We start from the raw sequence: 25,195 nt of genomic DNA, 5'->3' as shown, positions 1-25,195 counted from the left end.
CTCTATTTTGTGGAAGTTCGGCCACTCTGTCGCCTTTTAAATGATAATAAAAATAATAACAATAATGATAATAATGAGAAACTGGGGTTAAGAAGTTATTCATCTATGCTGTAGCAAGAGGCATTGGTCTCCTTTCTTCTACAAGAAAAATTCTACTCGTAATTCAAGTGTTTAATATGGGGTAGACCTATTAAAAGCCTCCACATTCATACATAAATTCACCATACGCCTTTTCCTTTTCAGAAGGGAAGGTGCTAGGTGGTAGCCTTCTGGCTCTCTGCAATTGTTTCTAGAAGAGGTCGCTGGCCTCAAGCTCTGTCTAACCTTGGTTGCGACCATAGCAATCGTCTAACTACCTGGTGCCTCATTCACTGTTTAAGTGAACTGAAACTCATTGAGTTATTAATGGAACCAGTTCCTCCTGCCGTCCTCGTCTAAGAGCCGAGCTTTGATCCCTTTCTTGTAAGGTGAGAACGTATACGCCTATGTTTACATTCTCTTCAGTTCTGTTCTCATTAATTTATGAAAAGGGACAAGACATACAATCCCTGCATGTTGATAAGAGAGACTGCTAGACCAAAGGTATTGTGGAGGTGTGGTCATTGGATACACAGGTGACCATTTTCACACACACACACACTTCAAGATGGTTATATGTATATATATATATATATATATATATATATATATATATATATATATATATATATACATACTGTATATTATTAACCGCAATGCCCCTTAACTTTTAGATACGTTCACACCTTTTGCATGCACTTGTCGCTACCATGCCTGAACAGGATTCGCACCCGCATCCGGAATATCCTTGGCTCTGTACTGACAAGCGTATCCAAAAGGTTTGAAGACATCGACAAGTTACGAAGACATCAAAAGGTTATTACAGTAATACGTATCAGGTAAAAAAAAAAAAAAAAAGTGACCAGTGGATTCTAGATATCCATATATCGGTCTAAAATAGCAATAAACACTTGTCTAGGCTAATGAGAGTGGGTCTATTCCAGCTCGAATAAAAGTATCTGAATTCGACAGACACTGGTACATTTGAGCGGGGATAGATTTATGCGCTTCTTGGTCAGGTGGTTATCATTGCCTCGTTATGATAATCCGGATGCGGGTTCGAATCCTGCCCGGGTGTCAGACTTTCTTAATTTCGTTCTTCATTTGTATCTTATGCTTGGTAGTAACAAGCGTGTCCAAAAATTGTGAAGACATCAAGAGGTTAAGAGGGCATTGTGGTTATTGCAGTTGCATAGGTAATGGGTAAAAACATGACCAGTAGATTTTATATATATATATATATATATATATATATATATATATATATATATATATATATATATATATATATATATATATACATACATACATATATATAATGAATGTGTTAAAGCATCCGTCATTATTTAACCCAACCCCCGACCACTGCTACAAGGCTCAAACGCCAATTAGTCTAGAAGCCGCATAGGTGGTGATTGTTACACGGAGGTGGATACAGCAGTTCTCTTCATAAAATGTTTCTTTGATGTCTAGGAATGATTTTTAGCTTGGGGACGCGTTTCTGATATGGGGAGATTTTTTTCCAAGATGGCCGCCGGACCGAAATCGGTTGTGTCCGAAAATTGTCTCTATCTCGTAAATGAGAGCTTCCAGAAAATAATTGCAAGGGTTCAAAGTTGTTCAAAATACATTTTTACACCATGTTTTTGCATTTATAAATTAATTTACTTATATTATTTGTTGTAGTGCTAGTAAAATATATGCCAAAAATAATTTTGCTTATGTTTTTGAAGGAAAATTTGTCTGTAACTCACAAACGAGCGCTTCGAAAAAAATAATTACAGGAGTTCAAAATTCTTCAAAATACATTTTTACACCATGTTTTTGCATTTATAAATTAATTTACTTATATTATTTGTTGTAGTGCTAGTAAAATATAATGCAAAAATAATTTTGCTTATGTTTTTGAAGGAAAATTTGTCTGTAACTCACAAACGAGCGCTTCGAAAAAAATAATTACAGGAGTTCAAAATTCTTCAAAATACATTTTTACACTATGATTGCAACAGCTATGATGGTCTTCAAAGAATGAATCATTCGTTTGTAACTAGATCAGTTACACTCAGAAAATAACAGGGTTCCAATATCCCCACACTTTGATCGTAATAAGCCAATTTGTGCCTCCATGGACAACTTTGATCAGGAAACGGATACAGAGTGGCATTGATGGGTCACATGATATAGTTCTAGTTCTGTTTCAGGATGAGCCACAGAGAAAAAGCATATACATCGACTCGAACGCCTGTTTTACTGGCAAGCGCCAGGAAAAAACTACATGATGTCTTGAAATGTCAAAAACTTGTAACATTTATCAGACCTAAGAGTAGAGGAGTTATTAGTTCTGATTTTGTACCATCTAATTACACATACATCAGTAGTGTCTGTGGAGGCAGCTAATATGGATTTCATTTGGTTAATGACACGATTTTTATCATCTTATAACTTGCAAAGTGACAGTTTTTCAGCAGCCGTGACAGCAAGTGTTCCAATTCTTCCATATCCTGCAACCAACCAATCCTCTATTTACACAACTATAGTAAACATCCAAGATGCAACGAAGCAAGTGAATCAGAACTGTCGGGCTTTATGGAGTGATGAAGGTGTTTATCACATTGCTAAGGAGCTTCAGTTGTTGTTTCCTTCTCAATCTGAAAATATTTTTCTTGGTTTAGGCCCCTTTCACACCACAAAAATAATCATAAACTGCTTAGGACAATACCTGGAGGACAGTGGGATTGCAGAAGCACTGATAGAAACTGAAGTATTTGGCCCAAAAGTGGTCGAGAATGTACTAAAAGGCAGTCACTTTGTAAGAGGAGTTCGAGGTATGGCTACAACTGCAGAAGCTATGCAGCGAATACAACTTCGTGAGTTTTTTGCCAACACAGAACATGAAAAATATCAGTCACTCTTCACACAGCTTAAGGAGCTTGAAGATTTCTGTGTAGAAAAGGACCATTACAGTGCAAGACAGAAAATAAAAGATACACACCATCTTTTGCAAGATTTTGGTTCAGACTTTATGATGTTTCTGAGGAAAGGGGCGGAGAAGTCAAAAGTCTTGTGTTATTGGAACACTTTTTTTTATATGAACTCGTCCCAGTACTGAGAGATATCATGAAGAGCCGACAGAGAAGGAAAATGGAAGCTTTATATATCTGCTTTTCAGAAAGCACTGCCATTATTATTTTATTATGGAAAGATAAATTATGCAAGATGGGGCTCTGTTTACTATGAAGATTGCTTGAAACTTGAAGAAAAACATCCCAGTGTCTTTCATCCTTTTGTTAGAGCGGGTTTTGTAGTTCAACGTGGAGAGAGGAATTTTAGTAGTGTAGGCATGGATCAAGGTTTAGAGATGTGCAGAAGCTATGCAGCAAAAGGACAAGGAAGCATAACTGGAATGACCAGAAGGAAAGAAGCTGTGGTCCTTCATGATGTAATCAAGCATGATACGCATTCACTGAAGATGCTTCACAGAAGAATTTGTGGAATTATTGAAAATGATGAGTATGACCTACATCATGCGTTTTCGGACAGTATGGCCAAAAAAGATAACCGGTGCATCATGAAAGTTATGAATTTCATCATAAACAGGCATAACCCTTTCTCTTCAGTAGAGCATGACCTAGTTATCAACTTTGCAACAGGGAAGCACTTACCAGTGGAAGAAACAAATTTTAAACTGGAATGAATCACTGAGGGACGAAAACAGTACAATGAATTGTGACCAAGTTTTTATACTGAAGTGAAAACAACTTCATCCGTTGACTAGAAAAAGGGTTTTAAATCTAAAACTAATGTAAAAAGTAGTGATGTAACAAAAGAAACATCTAATGCTCAAAGGATAATTGAAATAGTTAGAGATCGTAATGATACAGTCGTATGATATGAGCTAGCAAGTACATCTTTCTTTTTAACAAAAGATGGCACAATACTGAAAACCAACAAATCTGAACTGGCCCATGAGCTAGAAAAATATTTGACGGATATGCAAGATCAACCCATCCAAATCCTCCATCCACCACTTAGTCTTTGATTTAAGCTCCATGCCCTTACGATTGCTGCAGCTGCTACAAAATCTGTGAAAACTTATGGTGAATTTGCAGAAATTATTTTAAACAGAATTCTGTCATTGTCAAGGAATGCAGACAGAACTGACAGTATTTGACATGTATTATGAGAACAGTAATGAAGCTGAAGAAAGGCTCAGGCGTATGAATTCAGATCCTATTGATATGACTATTTCAAGCAGTATGACAACCTTGACTAAAGACATGAATGCTTTTTTTGGCATCAATCCGTAATAAAAATTAGCTTCAGAAATTCTTCAAAGCCTACACTATACAGCATAAAGACAGATTGCATACTATAACTATGCATTTGAGTGAAGTGGTAGAGGAAAATGCAATCAGATTACAGAATGGCCAAGTAACTAAAGTGCCTTAGTTAAGTTCTGTCCTTGAGGAAGCAGATGAAAGACTGTTCATTCATGTTAATCAGCTGCCCGTGTAGAAAATCTGCTAGTAGCATCATCGGACACAGGTGTCTTTGTGTGTGCTGTTCACTATTATCACACGGTTTTCAAAGGAAATGGCTTAAAAAAAAATCTTTGGACCCTTTCTGGAAAAGGACAAACTGCAATATACATTCCAGTGCATGACATATGTGATATAGTAGGAAAGCAAATTATTGAAACCTTGCTAGGCCCGAGTTCGAGTCCTCGGCCGGCCAATGAGGAATTAGAGGAATTTATATCTGGTGATAGAAATTCATTTCTCGGTATAATGTGGTTCGGATTCCACAACAAGCTGTAGGTCCCGTTGCTAGGTAACCAGTTGGTTGTTAGCCACGTAAAATAAGTCTAATCCTTCGGGCCAGACCTAGGAGAGCTGTTAATCAGCTCAGTGGTCTGGTTAAACTAAGGTATGCTTCATTGTAACCTTGCCTGCCTTTCATCCACTTAGTGACTGTGACACTACGAGTAGTCGGAACGAAGCATGCAGCTCTTGAGAGGGCTAGAGACTATGCTTACCTTACCAGAGACTTGGGAAGGGCGGAACTGTCAGATGTGATCATGCAAAATTCTGAAGAGTACTTAACAAAAGTTTTGGCAAAAGAATTCAAGAAAATGGATGACCTCCGCGCCTTTAAATATCATCGTATGAAAAATTTGGATTTTACAAAGCTTCCACCAACTTCCACTTCTCTCAAGCTACACATCAAAAGAGCTTATCTTCAAGCCAGTAGATGGTACAGTATATTAGATGGCAAAGAATGCTTTCAAAACCCAAATCATTTTGGATATGTAGAAAAAGAGGCAGGCTGAACTCTTCAAATCATTCTACAACATCTACCTGATGATTTTCCTTTCCCTGTAATCGCAAGACTTGTTCAAGGATAAATGCAGATGTAGAATAAATTCAACAGCATGTTCCAGATTTTGTTTTTGTGAAAATTCAAGTAAATGTAGGAATGATTGTGATGTATAAAAAACTCAGTGTGGTAGGATGAAATGTTTTCTGTCTGTCATATTTCATATTTGTGTAATTAGGATATATATATATATATATATATATATATATATATATATATATATATATATATATATATATATATATATATATATATATATGCACGTATTACATATTTTACTTGTACATGCAGTGTAATCTTGCAATACGTACTTTTCATAAATTTTTCATAAGCTGTTTATCTTTTTCAGGTTTTTAAGTTTCGTACTTAGTATGGCATATCAATTTTTTTTATGATGACATTAGCAAGTCTCTTATTTCTTTGTTAATTTCTTTCTTTGTTCTTATCAAAATGCTTTACGTTAAATTGAGATGATTCTCGTTTTTTTCTGGTTAACCTAAGATATTCTCCAATCAAGAATTCTTCTCATACAAGATTGTCTTTATCAGCTTAGATATCCATTCTAAACAGTTTTGAACTTTTGTAATTTTTTTCCTAGAAGCACCCATTTTCGAGTTACGGACAAATATTTACTACAAAAGAGAGAAATAAAGCATTTGGCATAAACTATACCATATTACAAAAATGATTGTGAATAAATGGAGCTATAAGTGCCATAATAGTGTAAAAATGTATTTTGAACAATTTTGAACTCTTGTAATTTTTATCTAGAAGCTCTCGTTTGCGAGATACAGACAAATTTTCTAACAAAGCCGATTTCGGTCCTGGCGGCCATCTTGGAAAAAATCTTCCCCGTATCAGAATCGCGTGCCCAAGCTAAAAATCATTCCTTGACATCAAAGAAACATTTTGTGAAGAGAACTGCTGTATACACCTACGTGCAACAGTCACCACCTATGCGGCTCCTATGCTAAATGCAGTTATTACCTGCCTTCCAAAGTTTTTCATACACGTACTCAGAGGCTTCATATAAATATTTTTTAAACCAGTTTCCAAGCTTATCTATCTAACTGAACTACCTCAGCATAATCTAATTTAACATGTTCTTGTGCTAGAATTTTCATATATTCTCTTCTTCCCCACGTCTGTTTTCTCCTATTCAATGAAAATGACTCATTTTCTTCTTACCAGAAATTTTTCCAATGTAATGCAACCAAAATCCTTTTATTAATTTGAGTGGGGTCTCTTGTAAATTTGTCTGTGTTCAACTTTGTGTGTGTTTTTGTTCAAACTTTTGTTTCGTTGCACCTTCTTACTTCAATTCCCAAAAAAGCTTTCGCTGCCTTTCCATTCACTACCCATTTCATCATCATTAAGTATTTACTCCAAAATACCAAAATCATCAACTACTTTGCTTTCTCTTCACTATTTTTATTCAAAACTTGGTATTATAAGAACGACTTTAGATATTGCTTGTGTAACTGCAGGGCGGACCTTGAGCTGACAGATCTTTCTGTTGCATGGCGCCAGTCGGACTTCACAATGACTCCGTTTCTTTTACATTGAAACTTTAATTTTAGGTCTTCCCTGTGTAATATAGTCACCATCAATTAGTTATGCCTTAGTTATGCCTTCTTTCGTGATCACGAGTAAGTCTCGTGGCAATATTTTTTTTTTTTTTTATCTTTTAGTAGCATGAATGTTGAAGAATGTTCAGTCTACGTTTAAATGTAGCTACATTTTATACAGTGTCTGTATTGGTTCATTGGACGGGTGGGTACCGTTCTCAGCAGCTAGCACTCTGCTGCCCCCGCGTTTGATTCTACGATCGGCCAATAAAGAATTAGAGGAATTTATTCCTGGTGATAGAAATTCATTTCTCGCTATAATGTGGTTCGGATTCCACAATAAGTTGTAGGTCCCGTTGCTAGGTAACCAATTGGTTCTTAGCCACCTAAAATATAATCCTTCGGGCCAGCCCTCTCTAGAAGAGCTGTTAATCAGCTCAGTGGTCTGGTTAAACTAAGGTGCACTTAAACTTGGAATATGAAAAAGACATAACGCCAAAGAAAATGCCTGGAATTACTGACCCTTCAAAGGAGGTTCTTTTAGAAGTTGTGAGATTATGACATCTGCGATTTGCTTTGCATAATGAGAGCAGTAGTGCAAGCAAAAGCTACAACTTTAAAGGAACTTGCAAATACTGTGATGTTGTTAAAGAAGTTCCAGTTGTTCTTACATGTAACAAAGGTTTCTTCTTCCAAATTATGATCAAAATTCATCGCACACTTTAAGGGCAAAGGTATAAGGGGCTGGGAAAATCGTTCTTTGAGATTCAGTTGCTGTTTCTAAAAGACTGGAGCTGTCCTTTTGTCGAACAACCATAGAAATAACAAACAGACCAGCCAGACTCTGCTAGAGGTAGAGAGAATACAGCTAGCCTACATACCAATTAACGGGCTGCTAATGTCACTAAACTTTTTACACGGCGCCTTATGTAAAGAGCGCAATAGATGTGTTGCCTGCTAACTCCCACTCAAAGATATGATGGGGTTGCGAAAACCAGCGTGATGGAGGAGTTTACTTAACTGGATAAAGAAAAAGAAATGACAATAGGAAAAAAGAATGGGAGTCATATGTTAATAAAAGGGGGGGGGTTGTAATTAAAAAGTCAGCAGACAGAAAAACATGCTTTAGTTCAAAAATTAACAAACTCTCAATCGAAAGCTATTAAACAGATAAAAACAAAATGTCAACTACTGTATTAACGAAACTCCAATACAATATGCAAGGTAGAAAGAGGATGAATACCTCCTATGGACCTTTCCGACACGAAACCTACATGCTATAAAAAATATGAAAAATGAAAGACCTAGAGAACAATGTCCCAAAAGAAGACGAAAAAAAAGGTATACCTTAGTTTAACCAGACCACTGAGCTGATCAACAGCTCTCCTAGGACTGGCCCGAAGGATTAGGCTTATTTTACGTGGCTAAGGACCAATTGGTTACCTAGCAACAACGGGACCAACAGCTTATTGTGGAATCCGAACCACATTATACCGAGAATTGAAATTCTATCACCAGAAATAAATTTCTCTAATTCTTCATTGGCCGGTCGGAGAATCGAACCCGGGCCCAGCAAAGTGCTAGTCGAGAACGATACCAACCCGTTCAATGAGGAACTAAATGGCTTATTATGCAACATGTATGATACAAGCCCCCAGCTAAATTATGTGGCAAAAGACGAAAATGACTTTCAGGCATTAGCAAACTCTGAAATCTAAATCATTACTATTAAGTCGTTTGCCCAGATAGAGCTAATTTATTGAGCTCTCACAGGGCTGGCCACTAAAATCTAAAACTGGAGGAACACGTTTCGTCGTACAAACGAGCCAACGGATCAAAAGAATATCAGGATATATGATAAATTATATCTACCCTGTAATTCCTGCAGTGCCTGACAGATATCATGTAACACAATGCTATGAGTGCCAGACCTTCGGACACGAGATTGACAAATGCGCAGAACTCCTCGTATGTCCTAAAGGTCCTGCGGGAAGTTCAAAGAGGCAGGAATAAAAAATGCAACCGACCAAGGAGAACAACAGTAGATATTATAACTGCCCTCTTGACCATTTAGCTGCGGGAAACGCCTGATTACAAGACACCCAGACTATTCAGGCAAGTTCCCGCAAGAACTAAAAAGATATGGACTCTTTGACTTTAGACTTTCAATCATGAGTTAAAATCCAACCTTTTCAAAATAAATTATTCAAGAAAACTATAACCTGCAACTAGCAAATAAATGGCCCTGCCAGATGGACTAACAGGACCGAGAGGAGATCCAACAGTAAACGAGGAGGAGGGTGATGAACGCAATCAGCGTTTTTCTGGTCGTAAGTCGTACCTACCAAGGATGTGGCGTCCGTGGTGGGAGGCGTTTAACTCCCCGTTTGGGAAGAATCAGAAAATAAAGTATATAAAAAAAATCAATACACGAAATAAGACATGTCGATAAAAACCTAATAATAATTCTACAAAGCAGAAAATAGAAAAATAAAGTTCCGAAGTTCATGAGAAAGCAAAAGAATGGAAGTTCATGAAACGTAATGGATAACACATTGCTCATTCAGTTGATATCGTGTACCTTTGTATAGTTATATTATCAAACTAAATTAAACATGTTAAAAGGAGTTAATTCCCAACTTCTTCCTCTTCAGAAGCCTTGTGTACGAACATGACTCGTACCCAATTTCCTCGTCACTACTGAGTTGTTTTTCAAAGCCTAAAAATCAATTAATTTTATTCGTTACAGGTCCAGGCCAACAGTTTGTAACATGACGAATGGAGCATAACATTGAGATTATATATATATATATATATATATATATATATATATATATATATATATATATATATATATATATATATATAATATATATATATATAAATGCACACACACACACACATATATATATATATATATATATATATATATATATATATATATATATATATATATATATATATATATATATATATATATAATAATAGCTCATTGACTTCCATTAAAACCAAGTCTATTCTCTTCTTGGAGCAGTCAAGAAATTAAATTCACTTGCCAAAGCGAGATCAAGAATTTCTGTATTCTGGAGAATGATGAAACAGAAATTACTGAAGGGTTTTTCATGACCTCTGTACCTTCATCAAATCCCTCCAGTCACGTCATACGAGGAACATGAGCAAGTCTACTATCAGATTTCCAGAATACCAACTGACACTGTTCTATATGTTTATTTTTTCTGTATGGAATACCTACAGCCTGTGTTACAAAAGCCCATGTTTGGACTGACCGTCGTCCTGTCCTGGTCCAGCCTCTCCCCTGAAGATACCTCGGTTTGAACTTTTCGACCTTATGCAACGCCCTTAGGGCCTGGACTTGTCGTCACGACCATCTTTTACATTACTGAAATCTTTGACGGGATGGGCATACTAGGAGGAATGTTAATAAAAAATAAGTATAATCCTTCCATGAGAGTCAGAATACTCACTCCTACATCTTATGATTCAAATAATAATAATATGAGGTGAGCAAATATAATTATGAGACATGATAGAATGTACAGTACATCAGACATCATCCTGTCATAACTTTTACAATGAAAGTTCTGCAGTAATAATCGGATGGAATGTCCATACAGTGTAGTAGTTATTTCATATATCATCACTCATCACCACTCAGTAAAATGGAGAAACATCTGGTGTGTTTTCGTTAACAAAGGAACAAACGAATCTCAAAGCTAAGTGATCTAAACTAGTTTGATGTTTAAGGTGATCACATCAGGATCCATGAATTAAACGTCAGTAAAGCTGAGTGGACGTTGTGTGCTTGTGTTCCATTCGTGTTTTCTTACGCCTGTATCTCATACGCATATAACATGATGCACGCCATGCATTTTTGTGCAGAAGAAATAATAGCGTGCGCGCTCAGTGGTGAAAAAAATTGGAATAAACTGAAGCGCTCTTTAGTGAGTAAAGCCGCACATTCAACATCAGTTGGTCTTCTTGAAACGAGCTTATAGAACTAACAGACAAAGGATCTTCGTAGCCTTCTGAGCAAAGTTAATAGAACAATGACTAACAATATTCCCAGATCAGAAGAGGAAATGAAGTACTTGCCCGTGCCGTCACTGCAATTGACCTTGTAGATGACATGCAGAAGGGAGGAACACAACACCACTATCATGCAGTGTCACTCAGAATCAGGTAGAAGTAGAAAAGTGGGATTACCTCATCTGTTTGCTCAAAAACTTTGGTCAAATTAAATAATATAAAGAGTTTATTTGTAAATTGAATGTCTTCAGTGAATTTGCTCCAGAATGCGTGAATATTAGCGCACTTCTATATGAGAGAACTCTATATTATATAGATATTGGTAAAACTCTTATATTGTTTAACAGGGAAAGCCAGAGTAGTGGCGAAAAAGAGATTCATGGTTCCAATTGCTTCAGTTTTTTAAAGCGATATGTTGCAAGCTGTAAATGAATTTGTGTATGTTTAAAAAACTTATTTCTTAAAACGTGTACAGTATCTACCGTTACACGAAGCTGTTTAAGAGTTAAACTACGTAGTTTCTGGTTAGTATTGTCGTCAAGCATATTTTACTCTTTGGTGTTCGCCTCTAAACTGTCATTCTCTAATTTATCTTTGTTTTGTTGTAAAACCAACATGTAGTAGGAGCGTTGACTTACGGTGTTCATAACTTCATTCTTGCTATGGTCAGTGGTGTAGCTTCTATCGCTTGAAGTCACTTGCTCAGCGTCATTTCTTTTTGTATTAGCGATAGCTACATTTACCTTCAACTTTAAGCTTTAATAATCCACTACAGGTCGATTTTGGAACGTGTGTTAATAATATTGCACTTAAGTTTGTAAGTTTGATTTTGTATTGATTTGCTTAATATGTTTGGTGATTTTCATTTATTTTGCTACCTTTCTTGATTTAAATTTATAGATGTCAGGTGATTGAATTAATTGTTAAGTGTTATAGATTTGATGTGTTAATGTTACACATGTTTTTCTGTTAATTTTTCAGATCCACCAATCAGCAAGTGGGAGTAAATAAAGTGCAGATGAAAGTCAGATTTTTCATTCCAAACACAAGTGATCCAACACTGTGCATTCGACAATATATTTAGCACAGTTATTGATGTTGGTAGATGTCATTGGCCCCTATTTCTCCGCCGCCGTGGAAGGTCTGGTAAGTTTGGTACCAGTTCGTTGCCACTTGAAGCCATTTGACTCTCCTCGTTGCGTTGTCTTAAAATTTGGTTGTTGATCTTCATTTTTATTTTTCCTTTTTTGATTAAAACTCTCTAAGTAATAAAATTACAACCTGTTTTCTCATAACGGCGGGTTTCCTTAATGCCACTGAACTTTTCCTTCTTTAATCTACACGACTGATACACGAAGAAACGCTGAGTTGCTCCTCTTGGTAGAAGTTCTGCGATGTGGATAAAATATTTGTGCGTGTGTCCATCTAGACCCATGTTCCTTTCAAGTTTTTATAAAAGTGAAAACAAAGATTAAATGACTCATATCAAAGAATAATATAGCGAAAAACAACAAGCTGCCTGAAATTCAGTCTCCGTCCCCCTCCACCCCGTCTCTCTCTCTCTCTCTCTCTCTCTCTGCTGTTACTGGGAGCAAGAGAGTGGAGATGGATGGAAGTTATCATTAACATTCTAACCTTGAGTTGGATGTAAATCGCTAATATTCTCGTCCATCTCACAACAGATGACCCACTTATTCTGAATAAATTGCTGAAAATGATCACATGTAATTGCTGAACGTGGCCTCCAACGCAGATGCAGCTGCGAAGTTGTATGTCTTTGAAATTATGAATGCACTGTAAGATCGTACTTTGACCTAGATGCGTTGGGAAGAAAACAACAGAATGTAGGAATAAAGCCTGTGTTTGAGACTGAGAACCCGCATCAGGTGTCAGTAGGCCTATGAATGTATGCGTGCATGTATCTGTGTATTATCATCTATAATGAGCACACACGGAATAAGCAGATACTATTGGAATGGCACTGCTAAAATGGAATATAAAAAAAAGGTAAATAAGATAAAATAAATAATGAGAATATGGAAGTCAGAAGGATTATCAAATTGTAGATTTGATTAAACCCATTGACAAAACATACTGATGTATGAAATCGAGATGTTACCAAAATAAACCATGGCACATTACCATGATTCTAAAACAGCAATGCAGCTTTTGCTAAACTTAGGATTATCAACGTCCCTAATTCCGCTAAGTTGACCGTTCATTACTTGTACAGTACAGTAGAGGGTCCAAAAGGCTTCGAAAACTGAGAACTGCATGCGAACGGAGACTTGGCTAAGCAATAATGTAAGTGGTTATTTTAAAATAAACGAACCGACACCAGGGTCTCAACTTGTAGGCCTACCATGTACCGAGAGAAAACAGAAACGGTGGTGGAGTGGGAATCTGTCAAAAAAGTGTACAAAGTATCTATAATGAACCAAAATGTGTTCAGTACATTTGAATATATCAACACCAAAATTACACACATAAACAAAGATACAAATCATAACAGTCTATAAACCACCAAGCAAAAGTAAGAGATCGTTCCTAGACGAATTCAGTGACTTCCTCGACTTGTTAGCTGATAAAAAAAATATACTGATTTGTGATGACTTCAACCTACAGCTGGATGATAGCGATGAGAAATAAGTCAAAGAATTTAGAGAGTTACTTGAAAGTCACGACCTGGTAAATGTTGTGAAAAAACCGACATCGTTATTGAACCATACCATTGACCTACTGTAGTGATACAAAACAAAAACAACGAGATTGTGAGTGACATGCAAGTTGAGCCTGAATGCTTGATATCTCCAATGCATAAACTAGTTACATTTAGTATAAATACCTGGAAAGGCTATACACTGAAAAACACTAGTACTTACAGAAACAAAAACTTTAAAACTGATGAAAGCGTAAAGAAAATAAGAGAAACAAGCCAGGAGTGCAAACTCAGCAAGTTTAAAGAACTGAACATGAATGACTTTGAAAAAACGACGAGAAAAGTAAAAAACACCTACTGTGAAAATGACCCGTTTTCCCTAAGTGATTTAAAAGAGGCAAAACACTTTGCAATTACGGAAGCTATATTTTGATATTGTCAAAATGAGTCTAGCACAGGCATCCTTCCCAAATAGTGGAAAGCTATAGACCAATACCGAACCTATCGAACTTATCAAAACTTATAGAAACGGAAGTTCACAAACAAACGTGGAAACATTTTAAGCAACTCAAAATTATACCTGGTGATCAGTCAGCGTACAGAAAAAACCACTCAACAGAGACTGCATTGTGCGCAGTTATAAATATGGTAAAAATTATAGCAAATGGAAAATATGGCATCCTGGTTATGCTTGACCCAAGCGTTTGACTTAGTTGACCACAATCTGCTGCTTGAAGACCTGAGAGCAGTAGGCATCGAAGATGAGTACACAAATGGTACAAAAGCTACTTAGAAAACAGGAAGGTTACAGTGGTTATATTAAATGTGAAATCAGAAAAGAAAGGCCTAACAAAAGGAGTGCCCCAAGGCAGCGTTCTGGGTCCACTGCTATTTGGCATTTACACAATTGAACTGTCTAGAATTCTAAATAAGCACAGGGTTAAGTATAAACTCTATGCTGATGATACTCGGTTCTATTTTCCTGTCGAAACGGTAGAAGACGCCATTAGTAAAATTGATCCAATAATGAAAGATATAAAAAAAAATGGATGTCGGCGAAGAAATTGAAACTTAATGAAGACAAAACTACGAAAATATGACCACTTCGAAAGAATAACTATTGGTTCGTCAACAATAAATATTGTAACAGCAGTTTGAAATTAGGAGTATTTATTAATAAATTGTCGGTGAAGAACCATATATTGCATATTGCAAAAACCTGTAACTATCATATTAGAAACATTGCTTTTATTAGAAAATACCTAAACGAAGATACTCTGAAAACAGCAATTAGCAACCAAATACTTTCGAGGCTTGACTACTGCAACGACATATATTACCGTCTCCGTAACTACCTACTAAGAAAATTACCAGAAGTACAAAATAGAGCCGCCAGGTTAATAAAAGGACTACGTTCCCGTGATAGAATAACCCCAGCACTAATTGAGCTACATTGGCTCCCAGTAAAAGCTAAAATAGAATATAAAATACTTCTTACTGTACAGTCTTTAAAGCACTGAAATATGGTTAACCAACATATCTGAGAAACTGCTTAAACTTCTTTAGACCTGGAAATGATTATTGTAATCAGACATGCAAGTGAAGCATATAGGCTTTTTGAACCTAGAACAAATTGTAAGTCAGGTGAGAGAGCATTTGTACACCGCACCAAGACTGTACAGGAAAATACCGCCTGAAGTGAAGATCGTACAAGAAGAAAGCAAATTTAAAAAAGAGCTAAAGACTCTTATTCTGCAGGAGCTACGATATTGACGAGAAACACTAAAAGACAATTATAAACTATATAAGAAGCACCTTATTTTGAAGAGGTACAAGGGCCCGCCAGAGAGGGAATCATCCTGTGGAGGGTTGTATATAAAACCAAACAAAGTGAAACAAAGTGAAGTGTTGCGCGCGATCATAAAATCTAAAGTACTCGGCCACTAACACGAGAATAGGATATTTCCTACTGAAATAAACTCGCCAACAACGAAGCCTTCCGACGATGATATAAACCCCAATTAATTCTGCAAGCGAATAAAAAGCCACCACTTCAAACACTTTGGCTCAGAAGGAAGATGTAATTCTGAGTATTTTGCTAACGCTCAGATGAGAGAAAATCAAAACAAATGAAAAACGGGTTCAGAAACATGGTATACTGATATATTTTTTGTGCATGTGGGAAGCTTTTGATGAAAAATATTACTAATGCAAATATCCTTGAAACCCCTTTTAAATATCAGGAAACAATGCTAACACAGTAGCATGATAAAAGAATAGAAAATCAGGATTGTACCAGAGTGAAGGGGCAGTATATTGACAATGACAGGTTGCAACGTCTTGATTCCAAAAGCCCCTCCGAACATCAGGAACCCAAAAGATGTATATCACCAAGAAACACCCCTGTGAAAACAAGGAACCCAAAAGATGTATATCACCAAGAAACACCCCTGTGAAAACAAGGAACCCAAAAGATGTATATCACCAAGAAACCCCTATATATCACCAAGAAACACCACTGTGAAAACAAGGAACCCAAAAGATATATATCACCAAGAAACACCCCTGTGAAAACAAGGAACCCAAAAGATGTATATCACCAAACCAAGAAACACCCTGAAAACAAAGAACCCAAAAGATGTATATCACCAAGAAACCCCTGTGAAAACAAAGAACCCAAAAGATGTATATCACCAAGAAACCCCTGTGAAAACAAGGAACCCAAAAGATGTATATCACCAAGAAACCCCTGTGAAAACAAGGAACCCAAAAGATGTATATCACCAAGAAACCCCTGTGAAAAACAAGGAACCCAAAAGATGTATATCAAGGAACCAAAGAAACCCCTGTGAAAACAAGGAACCCAAAAGATGTATATCACCAAGAAACCCCCTGTGAAAACAAGGAACCCAAAAGATATATATCACCAAGAAACACCCTGTGAAAACAAGGAACCCAAAAGATGTATATCACCAAGAAAAAAGATGTATATCACCAAGAAACACCCTGTGAAAACCCCAAAAGATGTATATCACCAAGAAACCCCTGTGAAAACAAGGAACCCAAAAGATGTGAAAACAAGGAACCCAAAAGATGTATATCACAAGGAACCAAAAGATGTATATCACCAAGAAACACCCTGTGAAAACAAGGAACCCAAAAGATGTATATCACCAAGAAACACCCCTGTGAAAACAAGAACCCCTATCAAAAATAAGGAACCAAGAAACCCCTGAAAACAAGGAACCCAAAAGATGTATATCAAAGAAACCCCTGTGAAAACAAGGAACCCAAAAGATGTATATCACCAAGAAAAAAAACAAGAACCCAAAAGATGTATATCACCAAGAAATCCCTGTGAAAACAAGGAACCCACAAGATGTATATCACCAAGAAACACCCTGTGAAAACAAGGAACCCAAAAGATGTAATCCCAAAAACCCCTGAAAACAAAAGGAACCCATGTATATCATCAAAACAAGAAAAAAGATCCACCTGTGAAAACAAGGAACCCAAAAGATGTATATCACCAAGAAACACCCTGTGAAAACAAGGAACCCAAAAGATGTATATCACCAAGAAACAAGGAACCCAAAGATGTAAACAAGAAACACCCTGGAAAGGAACCCAAAAGATGTATATCACCAAGAAACACCCCTGTGAAAACAAGGAACCCAAAAAGATGTATATATCACCAAAACACCCCCTGAAAACAAGGAACCCAAAAGATGTATATCACCAAGAAACCCCTGTGAAAACAAGGAACCCAAAAGATGTATATCACCAAGAAACACCCTGTGAAAACAAGGAACCCAAAAGATGTATATCACCAAGAAATCCCTGTGTGAAAACAAGAAAACAAGAAACCCTGAACAAAGGAACCAAAAGATGTATATCACCAAGAAACACCCCTGTGAAAACAAGGAACCCAAAAGATGTATATCACCAAGAAACCCCTGTGAAAACAAGGAACCCAAAAGATGTATATCACCAAAAATCCCTGAAAACAAAGACCCAAAAGATATATCACCAAGAAACACCCTGTGAAAACAAGGAACCCAAAAGATGTATATCACCAAGAAATCCCTGTGAAAACAAGGAACCCAAAAGATGTATATCACCAAGAAACACCCCTGTGAAAACAAGGAACCCAAAAGATGTATATCACCAAGAAATCCCTGTGAAAACAAGGAACCCACAAGATGTATATCACCAAGAAACACCCCTGTGAAAACAAGGAACCCAAAAGATGTATATCACCAAGAAACACCCCTGTGAAAACAAGGAACCTAAAAGATGTATAAAACACCCCTGTGAAAACAAAAAGAAACACCCCCTGTGAAAACAAGGAACCCAAAAGATGTATATCACCAAGAAACACCCAAGGAACCCAAAAAAGATGAAAACAAGGAACCCAAAAGATGATGTCATAAACACACCAAAAGAAACACCCCTGTGAAAACAAGGAACCCAAAAGATGTATATCACCAAGAAACACCCCTGTGAAAACAAACCCAAAAGGAACCCAAAAGATGTATATCACCAAGAAACACCCCTGTGAAAACAAGGAACCCAAAGATGTATATCACCAAAAACAAAGATGTATATCATAAAGAAATCCCTGTGAAAACAAAGAAACACCCTGTGAAAACAAGGAACCCAAAGATGTATATCACCAAGAAATCCCTGTGAAAACAAGGAACCCAAAAGATGTATATCACCAAGAAACACCCTGTGAAAACAAGGAAAAAAGATGTATATCAAGGAAAACAAGGAACCCAAAAGATGTATATCACCAAGAAATCCCTGTGAAAAAAAGGAACCCAAAAGATGTATATCACCAAGAAACCCCTGTGAAAACAAGGAACCCAAAAGATGTATATCACCAAAGAAAAAACCCCTGTAAAACAAGGAACCCAAAAGATGTATATCACCAAGAAACACCCCTGTGAAAACAAGGAACCCAAAAGATGTATATCACCAAGAAATCCCTGTGAAAACAAGGAACCCACAAGATGTATATCACCAAGAAACACCCCTGTGAAAACAAGGAACCCAAAAGATGTATATCACCAAGAAATCCCTGTGAAAACAAGGAACCCAAAAGATGTATATCACCAAGAAACACCCCTGTGAAAACAAGGAACCCAAAAGATGTATATCACCAAGAAACACCCCTGTGAAAACAAGGAACCCAAAAAGATGTATATCACAAAACACCCCTGAACCCAAAAGATGTATATCACCAAGAAATCCCTGTGAAAACAAGGAACCCAAAAGATGTATATCACCAAGAAACCCCTGTGAAAACAAGGAACCCAAAAGATGTATATCACCAAGAAACACCCCTGTGAAAACAAGGAACCCAAAAGATGTATATCACCAAGAAACACCCCTGTGAAAACAAGGAACCCAAAAGATGTATATCACCAAGAAATCCCCCAAAGATGTAAAACAAGGGAACCCACAAGATGTATATCACAAGAAACTCCACCAAGAAATCCCTGTGAAAACAAGGAAAACAAAAGATGAACCAAGAAATCCCTGTGAAAACAAAGGAACCCAAAAGATGTATATCACCAAGAAACACCCCTGTGAAAACAAGGAACCCAAAAGATGTATATCACCAAGCAAAAAACAAAGGAACCCAAAAGATGTATATCACCAAGAAACACCCCTGTGAAAACAAGGAACCCAAAAGATGTATATCACCAAGAAATCCCTGTGACCCCAAAGATGTATATCACCAAGAAAACCCCTGTGAAAAGGAACCCAAAAGATGTATATCACCAAGAAATCCCTGTGAAAACAAGGAACCCACAAGATGTATATCACCAAGAAACACCCCTGTGAAAACAAGGAACCCAAAAGATGTATATCACCAAGAAACACCCCTGTGAAAACAAGGAACCTAAAAGATGTATATCACCAAGAAACACCCCTGTGAAAACAAGGAACCCAAAAGATGTATATCACCAAGAAATCCCTGTGAAAACAAGGAACCCACAAGATGTATATCACCAAGAAACACCCCTGTGAAAACAAGGAACCCAAAAGATGTATATCACCAAGAAACACCCCTGTGAAAACAAGGAACCCGAAAGATGTATATCACCAAGAAATCCCTGTGAAAACAAGGAACCCAAAAGATGTATATCACCAAGAAACACCCCTGTGAAAACAAGCGTGAACGTTTTGAAGGCTGTAGGACAGTCTGTGACTAAGGTCTAGTTTATCCCAAAGGAAAATGAAGCACAGCAGCAAAGCCTGAAAGCCAGTAGACCCCATAGGGGGATAGTGCCGTCGGTGGACCTCATGCGGTGTACTGCAGGCATTACTTAAGGTTGTATGCAGAGTCCCTTCAGCCCCTAGCTGCAACCCCTTTCATTCCTTTTACTATACCTCCATTCGTATTCTCTTTCTTCCTTCTTACTTTCCACCCTCTCCTAACAATTGTTTCATAGAATAGCTGCGAGGTATTCCTCCAGATACGCCTTTCAGACCTTTCTACTCTCAATTTCCCTTTCAGCGCTGAATGACCTTATAGGTCCCAGTGCTTGGCCTTTGGCCTAAATCCAATATTCTATCCTAAAAGCCATTAGATGGAACTGGCAACAAATATTCTAAACCTACAACACAAGAGGGCAGCCATCCTTCCAGAATAGTTTTACACAGCAGTCCCTCATTTATTTATTTTCACTTAGCCGGAGCTTGACATTACCCAGGTCTCCAGCACCTCAATATATATACAAAATAGCAAATCTTAAAAGTAATTTGTATTTTTCCTAACATACAAATAAAAACCTGAAGTTTTTTGCATTTGGATAAGCGTGTAAATACAAACTGGAATGGTTGCTAAAAATTACTGGCAAGGTAGTTGTAACTACTGACATACGGGCAAGCCTCGCCCACCTATCAGTCTGCACTCCACTTTGCCTTTCAGTCCAGTTGCTGATGAGAGGGGTGGCTGAGGTGGGCCATTTAGTAAAAAACTTCAGATTTGTATGCTAGGAAAAATAAATTGATTTTAAAATTTGCTATTTGTTCGTACACAAATACAACCCTTCATTCTTTACTTAAGGAGACTTGCCCATTGGTGGGAGGAAATCGGGTGCTCTGTGAATCGACTGGTAGAGTTGCCCAACCTGGGATGTCCCCTTTCTAGTCCGATAGGAGCAAAGAAAGAGATCTCACACCTCTAGCATACTACCCATATGGGATTGCATTTGCTAGACTTCTTGACCATCAAGTAATGGGTTTGTGAGTTATTACCTGATCAGGCTGGAAAAACTCTGGTAATAAGTCAGAGACAATAAAACCAGCTAATGACAATCAACAGGTTTGTTATGTTTAACCTTCTCTTACCTTGTTGATAGGTATGATATTGATATACTTAGAAGGGAAGGAGAGGAAGAGGAGGAATTTAGAATAGATTGCAGAAACAGGTTTTTGGTGTTGGAAACATTGGAGGAGGGAGGGAGAAGTGTAGATGAGATGTCGGGGGATGTGAATAAAGCTTTGCGTGAGGCTTCTGGTTGTACGATCAGGAGGAGACTCAGATTGAGGAAAAAGATGATGATGTCTGAGGAAACATGGGGTATGATCAAAAAGAGAGGCGAGGCAAAATTGAGGACTGAGATGCATTTTGTTAGTGATGAAGAGTTTGAATTAGAAAGAACTAAGTACTTGAGTTTGGATTCAGAAGTTAGAAGACTTAAGTAGGAGAGATAAAAGAAGATCTGTTAATGAAAAGGTTGTGGAAACTGAGAAATAATTTAATAAAAATGATGGTCAGAGTCGAAGGATAGCATATAAAGCAACTGAAGAGCTGATTGGCAGTGCTGGTAAGCGTAAGGATATACCAGTCAGGGATATGAAAGATAGTTTATTGACCAAAAATGCTGGAATCAGAAATAGATGGAAAGAGCACTTTGAGACAGTACTTAATAGGCCAATCCCCCCAGAAAAAGGATATACCGCCTGCTCAGGAAGATTTAAATATTGATGAAGGTGAGATCAGGCTAGGAGAAGTAGTTAAACCAATAAAACAGTTAAAGAATTATAAGGCACTAGGAGAGGATGGTTTATTCCCGGAAATGTTTAAAGTGGAGGAGGATAGATTAGTATTTGTCTTGAAGATATTGTTCAATGAGATGTGGGTGACGGGAATAATACCATTAGGTTGGAAGAATGGTGTGATCATTAAAGTCCCAAAGAAAGGAGACCTGAGTAAGTATGGTAATTGGAGGGGAACCACTTTGTCACCTGTAGCCTTGAAAATTTTCTGTTGAGTAATGTTGAATAGGTTGGAGCCAGTGGTTGATGGTATTCTGAGGGATGAACAGGCTGGTTTTAGAAAGGGGTAGGGTTGCAGTGACCAGATCTTCATAGTTAGGCATTTAATGAAGCAAGCAAATGAAATGAAAACTTTTTGTTGATTTTGATAAGGCCTTTGATAGTATTTTGAGAAGGACTATGGGAAAAATCATGAGGCATTATGGAATACCGGAAAAGTTTGTGATGGTTATCATGAACATGCATGAGGGCACATCTTGCAAAGTGATGGTTGATGGGTGTTTGAGTGAGCCATTTGAAGCCAAGTCTGGTATGATTCAGGGTGGTATTCTGTTTCCTCTGTTGTTTGTATTGGTCGTGGATTATGTTATGAGAAGGGTTAAAAGAGAAACGGATCCAGGTATGCTCTTGGGAGAAAATGTGAAACTTCTTGACTTGGATTATGCTGATGATAAGGTTTTGATCTGTGAGGGACCAGGAAAGATGCAGAGTGTGTTGGATTGTCTAGTGAGTGAAGGTCAAAAGGTTGGTTTGGGTATTAATAGTGGAAAAACTGAAATCATGAAGATGAATATTGAAAATGCACAGGATTGTCTAATTGAAGGTTTGGTTGTAATGCAAGTGGATAAGTTTAAATGTTTAGATACTTATTTAGATAAGGATGGTTCTTTGAGCACAGAATATGGAAAGATTATAAAAGGCTCATCAGGCAGTGGGAATGCTTAAAAATATATGGAATAATAGCAATTTTTTTGTGCATACGAAAATCAAAATTTATAAGGTAATGGTTAGGAGTATTTTGATTTATGGGCATGAGTCATGGTACATCACAGTGACTTCAGATAATAAATTCTCAGCATTTGAAAATAAGGCGCTCAGAAGAATATTAGGAATTAACTGGATGGATAGGATATCAAATAACAGAATTAGAGAAGTAATGGGGGTGCAACCGGTCGATGAGTATGTTAGATTCTCACGCTGAAAGTGGCTACACCATGTGTATAGAAGACAGGGAATAGTACGAGATACACCAGGGTGGGTTGCCCTTGGTAGAAGAGGTAGAGGTAGGCCAAAGGATACGTGGTTAAGGACAATAAGGCAGGAAGTAGGAGAAGAGTGTTGGGGAGATCTTGAGGAGTTAGCCCGGGACAGAATGTGGTGGCGTGAGTTCATAGAGGCCCTATGCATCCCTGTGGGTGCCACAGGAAATGATTGATTGATTGATTGATACCTTGCCAAGAAAGAAGGCGGGAGTTGCAGCCTTACATATTGCAACAAAAGTAAAAGACTGGTGCCCAGTTATCTAGCTTACCTGCACAGCTTGTCCATCCAGCACATACTTGGCCAAACATCCGACTCTCTGACCTACAAGAGAGAAAGGTAGGAAAAGAGGGTGGACCAGTCACTCAAACAATATCCCATGTTCGCCAGATACTTTAAATGAGGTGCTTCATGTCCCATTAGGGGAGCTAGGCTTGCTACACAACTTGTTGAGCAGTCACCACAAGACCCAAGGAAGATATGTCCAAGGACTTGTGGATAATGTCCCGCAGGTAAAAGAAGGTGAATATGGTCTGACGAGACCAAACCCCCACACGTAACACTAACTGTAATGCCATGGATGGGGGGATGTCCCTGACCTCGTGAGCTCTCTCTCGAACCGTATAATCACCCTCCTCGCTGGACAAGTCAGACGCCCACTTGATTGTCTCATGGAGCCACAAAGAGATTGTGTTCTTGGACAGGACACCTCCTTCTAGGCCCTGTTGTACAAAGAGTCAACACTCAGGCCTGAGATGCCAAGTCCTCTTTAGGTAGTACTGCAACACCATAGCAGGACACAGTAGCATCTCATCTGGATCACCACCTACGCAGTCCTCTGCGGAAAGGATCGAACAGATCCCCATTCCCTTGAGCACTTAACTTTGAAAGATAGGCCATGAAGCTCGCCTACTCTTTGCCGTTGCAAGGGCAAGAAGAAAAATAGTCCTTAGTCAGAGCCCTGATTTAAGAGACTACGCCTCCGAGGATGTAAAGAAAAGTTATTTTTCGTATTTATTTTTGAATAATTTGGTATATATTGATTCAGTGGATTTTTAAACTATTATGTAATTAGTTTCTCCATAATGGACCATTATTTCATCAGTGGCTAAATACCCACCAATTCGGGTGACATTTTCGGTTTTTCATGGGAAATTGATTGTTTTAAACAACGTACTGCTGCTTGAACGTTTCTCCAGAAGAATTTTGGAAGGCAGCAGTCGAAAACCGAAGAGTCGGAATTAACGCTGGGAGTAGAAACTAGTTCCAGGCCAAGCAAGGTGAAACTTCCACTCATTACCACTAATTCATTGGGACGGATTTGCTTGAGGTATGTCACCCTGAATAGCAGATGCGGTATTTAAATGGTGATTAAGCCACATTTACTCAAGCTGTCATCATTCTTAAGGTTCCATTTTGTGCAGAGAGCAGGGAAGATCTGGAAATGAAACTGGAAAGATGGAGACAAGTACTGGAGGACAGAGGAATGAGAATAAGTAGATCTAAGACAGAATATATGTGTACCACCAATGATGGGGGTGATAGGGAAAGTGTTCAGCTTGGGGAAGAATCAATAAAGAGAGTTGAAAACTTTAAGTATTTGGGATCCTTTATTAATGCTGGAGGACGTATGGAAGAAGAGGTAAAACATCGGGTACAGGCAGGCTGGAACAACTGGAGAGCGGCCTCCGGAGTTCTTTGTGACAAAAGAGTACCGCTGAGGTTAAAAGGAAAATTTCATAAGACGGTGGTAAGAACAGCAATGATATATGGCACGGAAACAGCAAGCTTGAGAAAGACAGAGGAGAAGAAGATGGATGTGGCAGAAATGAGAATGCTTAGATGGATGGCTGGGGTGACGAGAGAGGATAGGATCCGAAATGATTACATTAGGGGGTCTACTAAGGTGGTGGAATTATCAAAGAAAGTGCAGGAGGGGAGGCTGAGATGGTATGGACACCTGTTGAGAAGAGATGAGGACCACGTTGGTAGACATACTATGGGGATGGAGGTCAGGAAGAAGAAGAAGAGGAGACCAAGAAAGAGATGGAAGGACTGTGTGAGGGGAGACCTGCGTGAGAAGGGAATTGATGAGGCAGAAGCACAGGATAGAAATAGATGGAAACGGCTC

The 25,195-nt window shown here is 37.9% G+C and overlaps 1 long non-coding RNA gene across 2 annotated transcripts in view; it reads left to right on the top strand.

The window, feature by feature from the left end:
- The window catches only part of LOC136852565 (uncharacterized), a 145,616-nt gene that overhangs the window by 60,706 nt on the left and 59,715 nt on the right, over positions 1-25,195 (top strand). For both annotated transcript variants that reach the window (XR_010857183.1, XR_010857184.1), the window contains exon 3: positions 12,051-12,215. This is a non-coding gene — a long non-coding RNA (uncharacterized lncRNA). The remainder of the gene's footprint in view (positions 1-12,050; positions 12,216-25,195) is intronic.

This window comes from Macrobrachium rosenbergii, chromosome 3, assembly GCF_040412425.1.
Source record: "Macrobrachium rosenbergii isolate ZJJX-2024 chromosome 3, ASM4041242v1, whole genome shotgun sequence".
Lineage (NCBI taxonomy): Eukaryota > Metazoa > Arthropoda > Malacostraca > Decapoda > Palaemonidae > Macrobrachium > Macrobrachium rosenbergii.
Note: the sequence above shows the minus strand (reverse complement) of the source record. Positions and strands in the feature narration are given on the sequence as shown.